Consider the following 13,396-nt stretch of genomic DNA (forward strand, 5'->3'; position numbering starts at 1 on the left):
CCAGAAGTAATAGGAGCTTCAAGATGAAATAACTGTTTAACACTAATAACATGACAAAAAATTGCCCCAATAATGGTGTTATCTTACTGTATTCAACTAAGAACTTTCGTTTGAACAATTATCATTCTAAGAATTATTATTGGGGCAATAGGTGGTTTAAATCAAACGTCTCTACGACAACTTCTAACATATTCCTCAATTAGACATTTAGGGTGAATAATTAGATCTCTAACAGTTAGAGAAAACACCTGGGAATTACACTTTATTATTTACTCACTATTAAGATTAATTATGGTCTTATTATTTAAGCAAATAAATCAATTTTTTATAAACCAAATTTATTCAGACAGAAATATAAAAACTGAAATTAAATTTATAATATTTTTATCTCTTCTATCCCTAGGTGGTTTGCCACCATTCCTTGGATTTCTACCAAAATGAAGTGTAATACAATCTTTAATAGAAAATAACATAACAACTATTATATCCATTATGGTTGTATTAACTACAATTACACTTTACTATTATATACGTATTACATTCTCAGCCCTAATTATATCATACGCAGAAAATTCATGATCTATAAAAATAAAGTCTCAAAAATCAAGAATTATTCTCCCTATAACAGTAATAATTTCAACACTAGGATTAATCTCAACATCAACCTTAATCTCATTATACTAAGGACTTAAGTTAACTAAACTAATAACCTTCAAAGTTATAATTAAAAGAATAATCTTTTAGGCCTTAGTAAAAATTCACACCTCTAGAATTGCAGCCTAGAATCATAATTGAATATAAGGCCTTAAAAATGGTAAGAGAGAAACATCTCATAAGTAGATTTACAGTCTACCACCTTAAATTCAGCCATCATACTGCAAAAATGATTATTCTCAACAAACCATAAGGATATTGGTACTTTATACTTCTTATTTGGAGCGTGAGCAGGGATAGTAGGAACATCAATAAGAATACTTATTCGTGCTGAACTCGGCCAGCCAGGATCTCTAATTGGAGATGACCAAATTTATAATGTTATTATTACAGCACACGCATTTGTAATAATTTTTTTATAGTAATACCTATTATAATTGGTGGATTTGGTAATTGGCTTGTACCATTAATAATTGGTGCACCAGATATAGCATTCCCACGAATAAATAATATAAGTTTTTGATTACTACCGCCTTCACTAACCCTTCTTCTTACATCTTCTATAGTAGATAACGGTGCTGGTACAGGGTGAACAGTTTACCCCCCTCTTGCAGGAGCTATCGCACATGGAGGGGCATCTGTAGACCTGGCTATTTTCTCACTTCATTTAGCAGGTGTATCATCTATTCTTGGTGCAGTAAACTTCATTACAACAGCAATTAATATACGATCAGAAAGTATAACTCTAGATCAAACACCTTTATTTGTATGATCCGTAGCTATTACAGCCCTTCTCCTCCTTTTATCGCTTCCAGTATTAGCAGGAGCTATTATTATACTACTAACAGATCGAAATTTAAATACATCCTTCTTTGAGCCTGTGGGAGGAGGGTCAACACTTATTTTGATTCTTTGGGCACCCAGAAGTTTACATTTTAATTCTCCCTGGATTTGGAATTATCTCTCACATTGTATGTCAAGAAAGAGGAAAAATTGAATCATTTGGAACACTAGGTATAATTTATGCTATTTTATCAATTGGACTAATAGGATTTATTGTATGAGCACATCACATATTTACAATAGGAATAGACGTTGACACACGAGCTTACTTTACATCAGCAACAATAATTATTGCTGTACCTACAGGAATAAAGGTATTCAGATGATTAGCTACACTATATGGAACTAAATTCAAATTCAATCCACCACTATTATGAGCTTTAGGATTTATTTTTCTATTCACAATTGGTGGACTAACAGGGTTAGTATTAGCAAACTCATCACTTGACATTGTATTACTTGATACATGCTATGTAGTGGCCCACTTCCATTATGTATTATCCATAGGAGCAGTATTTGCAATCATAGGAGGTGTTATTCAATGATACCCATTATTTACAGGATTAACTATAAATAATACATCATTAAAAATCCAATTTACAATTATATTTATTGGGGTAAACTTAACATTCTTCCCTCAACATTTCCTCGGACTAGCAGGAATACCACGACGATATTCAGATTATCCTGATGCATATACATCGTGAAATGTAGTGTCAAGAATTGGATCTACAATTTCTATTGTAGGAATTATTATATTTATTGTAATTATATGAGAAAGAATGGTTACAAACCGAGCAATCATATTTAGAGCTAATATAAGAAGATCAACAGAATGACTACAAAATAACCCACCTGCAGAACACAGCTACTCAGAACTACCATTAATTTCTAGATTCTAATATGGCAGATTAGTGCAGTAGATTTAAGCTCTACAAATAAAGGTTTGACCTTTTATTAGAAAATTCATTAATGGCAAGATGATCAAATTTATCTCTTCAAGATGGAGCTACCCCATTAATGGAGCAACTATCATTCTTCCATGATCATACTATAGTCATATTATTATTAATTACAGTAATTGTAGGTTATGCTCTAAGTTATATATTATTTATTGCCTATACTTCACAGACATTTAATTGAAACAATCTGAACAGCACTACCAGCATTACACTAATTTTTATTGCACTCCCATCATTACGACTATTATATTTACTTGATGATTCAGTAGATGCAATAATCACAATTAAAACAATTGGACGACAATGATACTGAAGATATGAATATTCAGATTTTATAGACATAGAATTTGACACTTATATAACACCATAACAAGACCTAGAAAATGACGGATTTCGACTCCTAGATGTAGATAACCGAACAATTCTACCAATAAATACGGAAGTACGAGTATTAACAAGAGCATCCGACGTTCTACACTCATGAGCAGTACCTGCCTTAGGGGTTAAAATTGACGCAAAGCCAGGTCAACAAATAGATAATAAATTCACGGCCTAAGATGAAAAAATTCATATCATTGATTCCACAAAACAACATTTTTAATTAAAATACTTAAGCAACCTAAATAAAAAAATACTCCCCCTTGATACAAAGAATATTTAAAGGCAATCAATGTAAAAGTAAAATATGATATTCACGAAAATAACCAAGAGAACAAGTATAAACACCAGAATAATAATTACCATGCTGAGAATAAGAATACATGTATAAAGTATAAACAGCTCTAAAAAAAGAAAAAAATTAAAGCAAAAAATCTAAAGAAGATCAAGACATAATTCTATTTAATAATCTAAGTTCACCTACCAAATTTAAAGAAGGAGGAGCAGCTATATTAGAAGATCTCAAAAGGAATCATCATAAAGCCATTCTTGGTATTAAATTTAATCATATCCTTGTTAATTAATAATCTTCGTCTACCTAAACGCTCATAAATAATATTAGACAAACAAAATAAACCAGAAGAACACAAACCATGACCAAACATTAAAGAAAGAGAACCCATACAACCCCATCAATTTATAGTCATCAATCCTCCAATAACCATTCTTATATGGGCAACAGAAGAATATGCAATTAAAGACCTTAAATCAACCTGACGAAAACAAATAAATCTAAAAATAACACCACCAGATAAGCCTAAAGACAATCAAAAATAATTAAACTTTAAACCCAAATAAGAAATAACCTTCATAACACGAAAAATACCATAACCACCTAACTTTAATAAAACACCAGCAAGAATCATTCTACCTGAAATAGGGGCCTCAACATGAGCCTTAGGAAGCCATAAATGAACCAAAAATATTGGCATCTTAACTAAAAAAGCAAGAATTATAAACACATAAAATATAAAATAATAAGAACAAAATCAACCAATAAAGGAAAATATAAAGTATTAGAAAAATCATAAACCCTAAACAAAACTTATAATAAAGGCAATGTAGCAACCAGAGTATAAAAAATTAAATAAACACCACCCTGTAAACGTTCAGGTTAATAACCTCAACCTAAAATCAAAAGTAAAGTAGGAACTAATCTAGCCTCAAAAAAAATATATAAAGAAACAAGACTCAATCTAGCAAAAGAACAATAAAGCATAATCATTAAAATTAAGACTATAATGAGAAAACAATTAGAATGATAAGAACTTAAATAAACTGAACCTCTAGCAGTAATTATTAAAGAACAAATTCAAAAACTAAGCAAAATCAAACTAAAAGAAAAATAATCAATACCAAAATAATATCTAATCATATTCAAATCTGCATATGAATAAACACAAATCATAAAAACAAAACTAGACATAAACATTAAAGAATGAACCAACCATCAACAATTATTAAGCAAACAAAGAGGGATCAAAAAAATAGTTATAAATAAATTGTTTAACATAAAGATAAAACAATAGAATTAAAAAAATCATTCCCATGAGCACGAATTATTGAAACTAAAATAGAAAGACCTAAAGCACCTTCACAAACAGAAAAAACCAAAAAAATAACAGGAAAAAAATAATCATAACCAAACTCAATAAGAAAAACAATAATTAATATAAATAAAGAAAGAACAATATATTCTAATCTCAAAAGAACCATTAATAAATGCTTACGTTTAGAGGAAAAAACATAAACACCAGCAAAATAAATCAATAAAGAAGTAAAGACAGAGAATATAAACATTAGTTTTAATAGTTTAAAAAAAACACCGGTCTTGTAAACCGGAAATAAGTTCAGCCCCCACTTTTAAAACTTCAGAGGTGAAAAAGCTTTCCATCATCGGGCCCCAAAACCGATATAAAAGTTTTATACTTGCTTATATTATTCACTTTTTCTTTGTATTATATGTAAGTTTTGTTATACTAAATGTTCTATTTTGCAGTCATTTGATTTAATTATCAAGTGATTTTGGATTTAGCAGTTGATTTAGTATCGGCATGATTCGTGCCAGCAGCCGCGGTTATACGATTGATACAAGTGAATATTATTGGTTAAAACCGTTGTTTATATTTTTAGGGTAAAAATATAAATTTGTAAGTTGAAATGTTAAAACTTATTTATAACTCTTTTGATGAATCTGTGAAATTTAAAAAATAAACTAGGATTAGATACCCTATTATTATAAATGTTAATTATATTTACCAGGGTACTATTAGTTAAGGTCTTTAAACCCAAAGAATTTGGCGGTATCTCATTCCATTCAGAGGAACCTACATGGTAATTATTATCTTAATTTGTTTTCTATTAGTTCTTTGAGTTTTTTTTCTTTATTTTTTCTGGAACTATAATTTTTATTTTGAGTATTTATTATTTAATAATTGATTATAGAGTTTTTGTTGAATGAGAACTTTTTAATTTAAAAGGTTCTATGGTTTTATGACTTTAATTTTGGATTGAATGTCTCTTATTTTTATGTCTTTTGATATGTATATTTCTTCTTTGGTTATTTATTATAGAGAGGATTATATATCTGGAGAAAAAAATATAAATCGTTTTATTATTATTGTTTTAATATTTATTCTTTCTATAGGTTTTTTAATTATTAGTCCTAATTTGATTAGAATATTATTAGGATGGGATGGTTTAGGTTTAGTTTCTTATTGTTTAGTTATTTACTACCAAAATGTAAAATCTTATAGTGCGGGTATATTAACTGCACTTTCTAATCGTATTGGTGATGTTGCTATTTTAATTTCTATTGCTTGAATATAAAATTTTGGTGGTTGAAATTATATTTATTATTATGATTTTATTTCTAATTCTTTTGAAATAAAGCTTATTACTATATTAATTGTTTTAGCAGCTATAACTAAAAGAGCTCAAATTCCTTTTTCTTCTTGGCTTCCTGCTGCTATGGCTGCTCCTACTCCTGTTTCTGCTTTGGTCCATTCTTCTACTCTTGTTACTGCTGCGGTTTATTTATTAATTCGTTTACCAATATTAGATACTTATAATTGCGGTTGATTTTTCCTTTTAATTGGTTGTATAACTATATTTATGGCTGGTTTGGGGGCGAATTTTGAATTTGATTTGAAGAAAATTATTGCTCTTTCTACTTTAAGACAACTTGGTTTAATATTAAGAATTTTGGCTATGGGTTACCCAAAACTTGAATTTTTCATTTATTAGCTCATGCTTTATTTAAGGCTTTATTGTTTATGTGTGCAGGTTCAATAATTCACAATTTAAAGGATTCTCAGGACATTCGTTTTATAGGTTCTATTGTTAATTTTATGCCTTTAACTTCAGTTTGTTTTAATGTTTCTAGTTTGTCTTTGTGTGGTATACCATTTTTAGCAGGTTTTTATTCAAAGGATTTAATTCTTGAAATGGTTTGTTTAAGATGGATTAATTGTTTAATTTTTTTTCTTTATTCCTTTTCTACTGGCTTAACTGCTTCTTATTCTTTTCGTCTTTTTTATTATTCAATATCTGGTGATAATAATTTTTATTCTAGATTTTCATTTGATGATAAGGATTATTATATTTCTTTTGGTATAATTGGTTTAATATTTGTTGCTGTTTTTGGTGGCAGTCTTTTGTCTTGATTAATTTTTCCTATTCCTCATGTGATGGCTTTGCCTTATTATTTAAAGTTTTTAACTATTACTGTGGTTGTTTTGGGTGCTTATTTGGGTTATCTTATTTCTAATTTTGATTTTTCTCAAAATTTATTTTCTTTAAGTATACTTTCTTTTGTCAGATTAGCTGGTTCTATGTGGTTTATACCTTTTCTTTCAACCAAGTTTATTAGATATATTCCTTTAAAATTGGGTTATTATTCATCTAAATCATTTGATTATGGTTGGGGTGAATTATTTGGTGGTCAAGGTTTATATAGACTGTTTATTTATTTAATTGGTTATATACAAGGTTGATATGATTCTAATTTTAAGATTTATCTTTTAAATTTTATTTTTTGAATGTTTATTTTGGTGATATTATTTTTCGTTTACTTAAATAGCTTATGATTAGAGCGTGACACTGAAGATGTTAAGGAAGTATTTTTACTTTTAGGTATTTATAAATATACATATATTATTTTTACAGTGAAAATGTAATGTTTTATTTAAACTATATAAATTTTAGAAATGTTAACTGAATTTAACCGCTAATATAAAAAGTTAGCAGCTTTCATATTGGCTTTACATTTCCTTAATTGGAATTTTATAGTTCTATTATATTATTAACAGTAATACGCCTCTTTTTGGCTTCAATTAATAAGAATAAGGGTATTTTATTTACCAACCTCCCAGGTCGAAAATGACTGCAATATTTCGCTTCTTATTCTATTTAAGGTTGATTGATTATATCAATACTTTTTGAATGCAACCCAAATGTTATAGTTAACTACAACCCTTTATTCTGCTCATTGTAAAGCTCCTTGATTTCATTCATGATATAGTCCTCCTAGTAATACTATAATAAAAAATATTGTTGATATTGTTCAGATTATAATGTCTGAAGTTTTAAAAATAATTACAATTGGGAGGATTGGTGCGAATTCTACATCAAAAATTAAGAAAATTACTGCAATTAAGAAGAATCGAAGTGAGAAGGGTATTCGTGCTGATCTTCTTGGGTCCAATCCACACTCAAATGGTGAGTTTTTTTTCTCGGTCATTAATTAATTTTTTGATAATGTTGTTGCAAGGATTATAACAATTATTGGGATAATAAATCTAATAAAAATTCTTGTAGATAGAATTAGGATTGTTTTTCTTGATTAATATCAAGATTTTTGATTGGAAGTCAAATGTACTATTTATACTAGAAAAACAATTATCTACCTTATCAATAAATAGAGATGTATAAGAATAATCACACTACGTCTACAAAGTGTCAGTATCATGCTGCTGCTTCAAATCCAAAGTGGTGTCTTGGTGAGAATTGATTTATTGAATGTCGAAGTAGACCTGTTGATAAGAAGATTGTTCCAATAATTACATGTAGCCCATGGAATCCTGTTGCAACAAAGAATGTTGATCCATAAACTGCATGTGCAATGGTGAAGGGTGCTTCTCAATACTCATATGCTTGAAGTATAGTGAAGTATAGTCCTAATAATACTGTGAAGAATAGTCCTTGTAATGCTTGAGTATGGTTAGATTCTATTAGACTATGATGTGCTCATGTTACTGTTACTCCTGATGCTAAAAGAATAGCTGTATTAAGTAATGGAATTCGTATAGGATTAAAAGGTTGAATTCCTATTGGGGGTCATAATATCCCTAGTTCAATAGTAGATGCTAGTCTTCTTCTAAAAAATGCTCAGAAAAATGAAACAAAGAATAGTACTTCTGATGCAATAAATAAAATTATTCCTCATCGTAATCCAATTGATACAAATCCCGTATGTAGTCCTTGGTATGTTCCTTCTCGTACTACATCTCGTCATCATTGGATTATAGTTAGTAAGGTAATTCCAAATCCAATTATAAATAAGTTAATGTTAAATAGGTGAAATCATTTTGCTAATCCTGATACTAAAACTATTGCTCCAATTGCTCCTGTTAATGGTCAAGGTCTACAATCTACTAAGTGGAATGGGTGATTTGAATGAGTTGTTAACATAGGTTTAGTATACTTCTCTAGAATATAAAGTTCTTAAAATTGAGAAAACATAAGCTTGAATTATTGCTACTGCTGATTCTAGAATTAATAGAAGTATTTGTCCAATAATTAATAGTGAGATTAAGTTTATTGCTATAGATGGTCCTGTATTTCCTAGTAATGTTAATAGTAAGTGTCTTGCAATTATATTTGCTGCTAGTCGTACTGCTAATGTACCCGGTCGAATGACATTTCTAATTGTTTCAATTAATACTATAAATGATATTAATGCAGGCGGTGTTCCTTGAGGAACAAGGTGTGTAAATATATGATTGGTATGATTAATTCATCCAAATAACATAAATCTTAATCATATAGGTAGAGCGATTGCAAATGTTAATGCTAAATGTCTTGTTCTAGTAAAGATGTAAGGGAATAATCCTATGAAATTATTAAATAGTATTATAATAAAGATTGAAATGAAGATGAATGTTGTTCCATTAAATGATTTTGGTCCTAGTAATGTTTTAAATTCATTGTGTAAGGTTAGGTTTAGTTTATTTCAAATAATATTAATTCGTGATGGTGTAAGTCAAAACATTGATGGGATTAATAATAATCCTAAGAATGTTCTAGTTCAATTTAATGATAAATTGAAGATACTAGTTGATGGATCAAATGTTGAGAATAAATTTGTTATCATTTTCAATTTAAGTTTTTTATATCAATTGTTCTTTTTTCTGCTCTTTTAATAAGATTTGGTTTAAATGAGAAAAAGTTTATTTGATTAAATAAAATTAATGTAGCCGAAAATATAATGAATAGGGAGAATCATATGAGAGGGGATATTTGAGGGATTTGGGTTAAATTTCCCCATCAGAAGTAGTCGTTAATTTACTATTTTTTGGTTTAAGAGACCATTACTTACTTTCAGGCATCTGATGTTTTTCAAGGTGTACTAATTGTTTAGTTATTTGAGATTGACACTCTAATGTTATATATTTTAACTAACTCCTTAGATTATCTTAGATAATCACTTGATAAATTACAATTGGTATGAATCTATGGTTTGCTCCACAGATTTCTGAACATTGTCCAAAGAACAGTCCAGGTCGGTTTATTGTAAATGTTCCTTGGTTTAGTCGACCTGGCGTTGCGTCAATTTTGACCCCTAATGCAGGTACTGCTTATGAGTGTAGAACGTCTGATACTCTTGTTAATACTCGTACTTCCGTATTTATTGGTAGAATTGTTCGGTTATCTGCATCTAGGAGTCGAAATCCGTCATTTTCTAGGTCTTGTTCTGGTGTTATATAAGTGTCACATTCTACATCTATAAAATCTGAATATTCATATCTTCAGTATCATTGTCGTCCAATTGTTTTAATTGTGATTATTGCATCTACTGAATCATCAAGTAAATATAATAGTCGTAATGATGGGAGTTCAATAAAAATTAGTGTAATTGCTGGTAGTGCTGTTCAGATTGTTTCAATTAAATGTCCGTGAAGTATGTTTTTGTTTGTATAGGCAATAAATAATATATAACTTAGAGCATAACCTACAATTACTGTAATTAATAATAATACGACTATAGTATGATCATGGAAGAATGATAGTTGCTCCATTAATGGGGAAGCTCCATCTTGAAGGGATAAATTTGATCATCTTGCCATTAATGAATTTTCTAATAAAAGGTCAAACCTTTATGTGTAGAGCTTAAATCTACTGCACTAATCTGCCATATTAGAATCTAGAAATTAATGGTAGTTCTGAGTAGCTGTGTTCTGCAGGTGGGTTATTTTGTAGTCATCCTGTTGATCTTCTTATATTAGCTCTAAATATGATTGCTCAGTTTGTAACCATTATTTCTCATATAATTACAATAAATATAATAATTCCTACAATAGAAATTGTAGATCCAATTCTTGACACTACATTTCACGATGTATATGCATCTGGATAATCTGAATATCGTCGTGGTATTCCTGCTAGGCCTAGGAAATGTTGAGGGAAGAATGTTAAGTTTACCCCAATAAATATAATTGTAAATTGGATTTTTAATGATGTATTATTTATAGTTAATCCTGTAAATAATGGGTATCATTGAATAACACCTCCTATGATTGCAAATACTGCTCCTATGGATAATACATAATGGAAGTGGGCCACTACATAGTATGTATCATGTAATACAATGTCAAGTGATGAGTTTGCTAATACTAACCCTGTTAGTCCACCAATTGTGAATAGAAAAATAAATCCTAAAGCTCATAATACTGGTGGATTGAATTTGAATTTAGTTCCATATAGTGTAGCTAATCATCTGAATACCTTAATTCCTGTAGATACAGCAATAATTATTGTTGCTGATGTAAAGTAAGCTCGTGTGTCAACGTCTATTCCTACTGTAAATATGTGATGTGCTCATACAATAAATCCTATTAGTCCAATTGATAATATAGCATAAATTATACCTAGTGTTCCAAATGATTCAATTTTTCCTCTTTCTTGACATACAATGTGAGAGATAATTCCAAATCCAGGGAGAATTAAAATGTAAACTTCTGGGTGCCCAAAGAATCAAAATAAGTGTTGATATAGAATTGGGTCGCCTCCTCCCGCAGGGTCAAAGAATGATGTATTTAAATTTCGATCTGTTAGCAGTATAGTAATAGCTCCTGCTAATACTGGAAGCAATAAAAGGAGGAGAAGGGCTGTAATAGCTACGGATCATACAAATAAAGGTGTTTGATCTAGAGTTATACTTTCTGATCGTATATTAATTGCTGTTGTAATGAAGTTTACTGCACCAAGAATAGATGATACACCTGCTAAATGAAGTGAGAAAATAGCCAGGTCTACAGATGCCCCTCCATGTGCGATAGCTCCTGCAAGAGGGGGGTAAACTGTTCACCCTGTACCAGCACCGTTATCTACTATAGAAGATGTAAGAAGAAGGGTTAGTGAAGGCGGTAGTAATCAAAAACTTATATTATTTATTCGTGGGAATGCTATATCTGGTGCACCAATTATTAATGGTACAAGCCAATTACCAAATCCACCAATTATAATAGGTATTACTATAAAAAAAATTATTACAAATGCGTGTGCTGTAATAATAACATTATAAATTTGGTCATCTCCAAATAGAGATCCTGGCTGGCCGAGTTCAGCACAAATAAGTATTCTTATTGATGTTGCTACTATCCCTGCTCACGCTCCAAATAAGAAGTATAAAGTACCAATATCCTTATGGTTTGTTGAGAATAATCATTTTTGCGGTAAGATGGCTGAATTTAAGGTGGTAGACCGAAATCGACTTATGAGATGTTTCTCTCTTACCATTTTTAAGGCCTTATATTCAATTATGATTCTAGACTGCAATTCTAGAGGTGTGAAATTTTACTAAGGCCTAAAAGATTATTCTTTTAATTATAACTTTGAAGGTTATTAGTTTAGTTAACTTATGTCCTTAGTATAATGAGATTAAGGTTGATGTTGAGATTAATCCTATTGTTGAAATTATTACTGTTATAGGGAGAATAATTATTGATTTTTGAGACTATATTTATAGATCATGAATTTTCTGTGTATGATATAATTAGGGCTGAGAATCTAATACATATATAATAGTAAAGTGTAATTGTAGTTAATACAACCACAATGGTTATAATAGTTGTTATGTTACTTTCTATTAATGATTGTATTACAATTCATTTTGGTAGAAATCCAAGGAATGGTGGCAAACCACCTAGGGATAGAAGAGATAAAAATATTATAAATTTAATTTCAGTTTTTATATTTCTGTCTGAATAAATTTGGTTTATAAAAAATTGATTTATTTGCTTAAATAATAAGACCATAATTAATCTTAATAGTGAGTAAATAATAAAGTATAATTCTCAGATGTTTTCTCTAACTGTTAGAGATCTAATTATTCACCCTAGATGTCTAATTGAGGAATATGTTAGAAGTTGTCGTAGAGACGTTTGATTTAAACCACCTATTGCCCCAATACTAATTCTTAGAATGATAATTGTTCAAACGAAAGTTCTTATTTGAATACAGTAAGATAACACCATTATTGGGGCAATTTTTTGTCATGTTATTAGTGTTAAACAGTTATTTCATCTTGAAGCTCCCATTACTTCTGGAAATCAGAAATGAAAGGGTGCAGCCCCGATCTTTAATAATAATCTAGATCTGATTATTATTGATGGAATAAATTACGTTTCTCAACCTATTGGATATTTTATTTGAATCAGCAAAATTGAAAAAAATAGTATTGTCAATGCTATTGCTTGGACAATAAAATATTTTATTGATGATTCATTTATTATTATATTTTTATTGCTTGTTTACCCTATCAAGGTAACCCTTTAATCAGGCACTTCATTTATATTTAATATATAAATTAAAATTTTTTTTTAAAATTTGTTTATGTATCATTTTGGTTATTTCTAATTAATTTATCTCGGTTCGGATAATTTGAGTATATATTATATATAATAAATAATTTATATTAATATATTACATTTAATTAAATTTAAATACCTATAATGTGATTTTATTATTATTAAATAATTATTTTAATACATTTATTTACCTAGGATTATAGCTACTTATGTTTTTAGCTTAAAATAGGTTATTATATTATAAATTATATAATAGTATGTAAATTAATATTAAATATTATTATAATGGGATATAATAAGTATAATTGATATTATTAAATATAAAATATAAATAATTATATTAATTATAATAATATAATTATATATATTTTCTATAATTATATTATTTAATTAATTAATATTTAAGTTAAC

The 13,396-nt window shown here is 28.9% G+C and overlaps 1 pseudogene; it reads left to right on the plus strand.

Moving 5' to 3' along the window:
* Positions 1-4,951: 4,951 nt before the first annotated feature.
* Positions 4,952-6,955, plus strand: LOC126184080 (NADH-ubiquinone oxidoreductase chain 5-like; annotated as a pseudogene).
* The last annotated feature ends 6,441 nt before the right edge of the window (positions 6,956-13,396 follow it).

This window comes from Schistocerca cancellata, chromosome 4, assembly GCF_023864275.1.
Source record: "Schistocerca cancellata isolate TAMUIC-IGC-003103 chromosome 4, iqSchCanc2.1, whole genome shotgun sequence".
NCBI classification, from domain to species: Eukaryota; Metazoa; Arthropoda; class Insecta; order Orthoptera; family Acrididae; genus Schistocerca; species Schistocerca cancellata.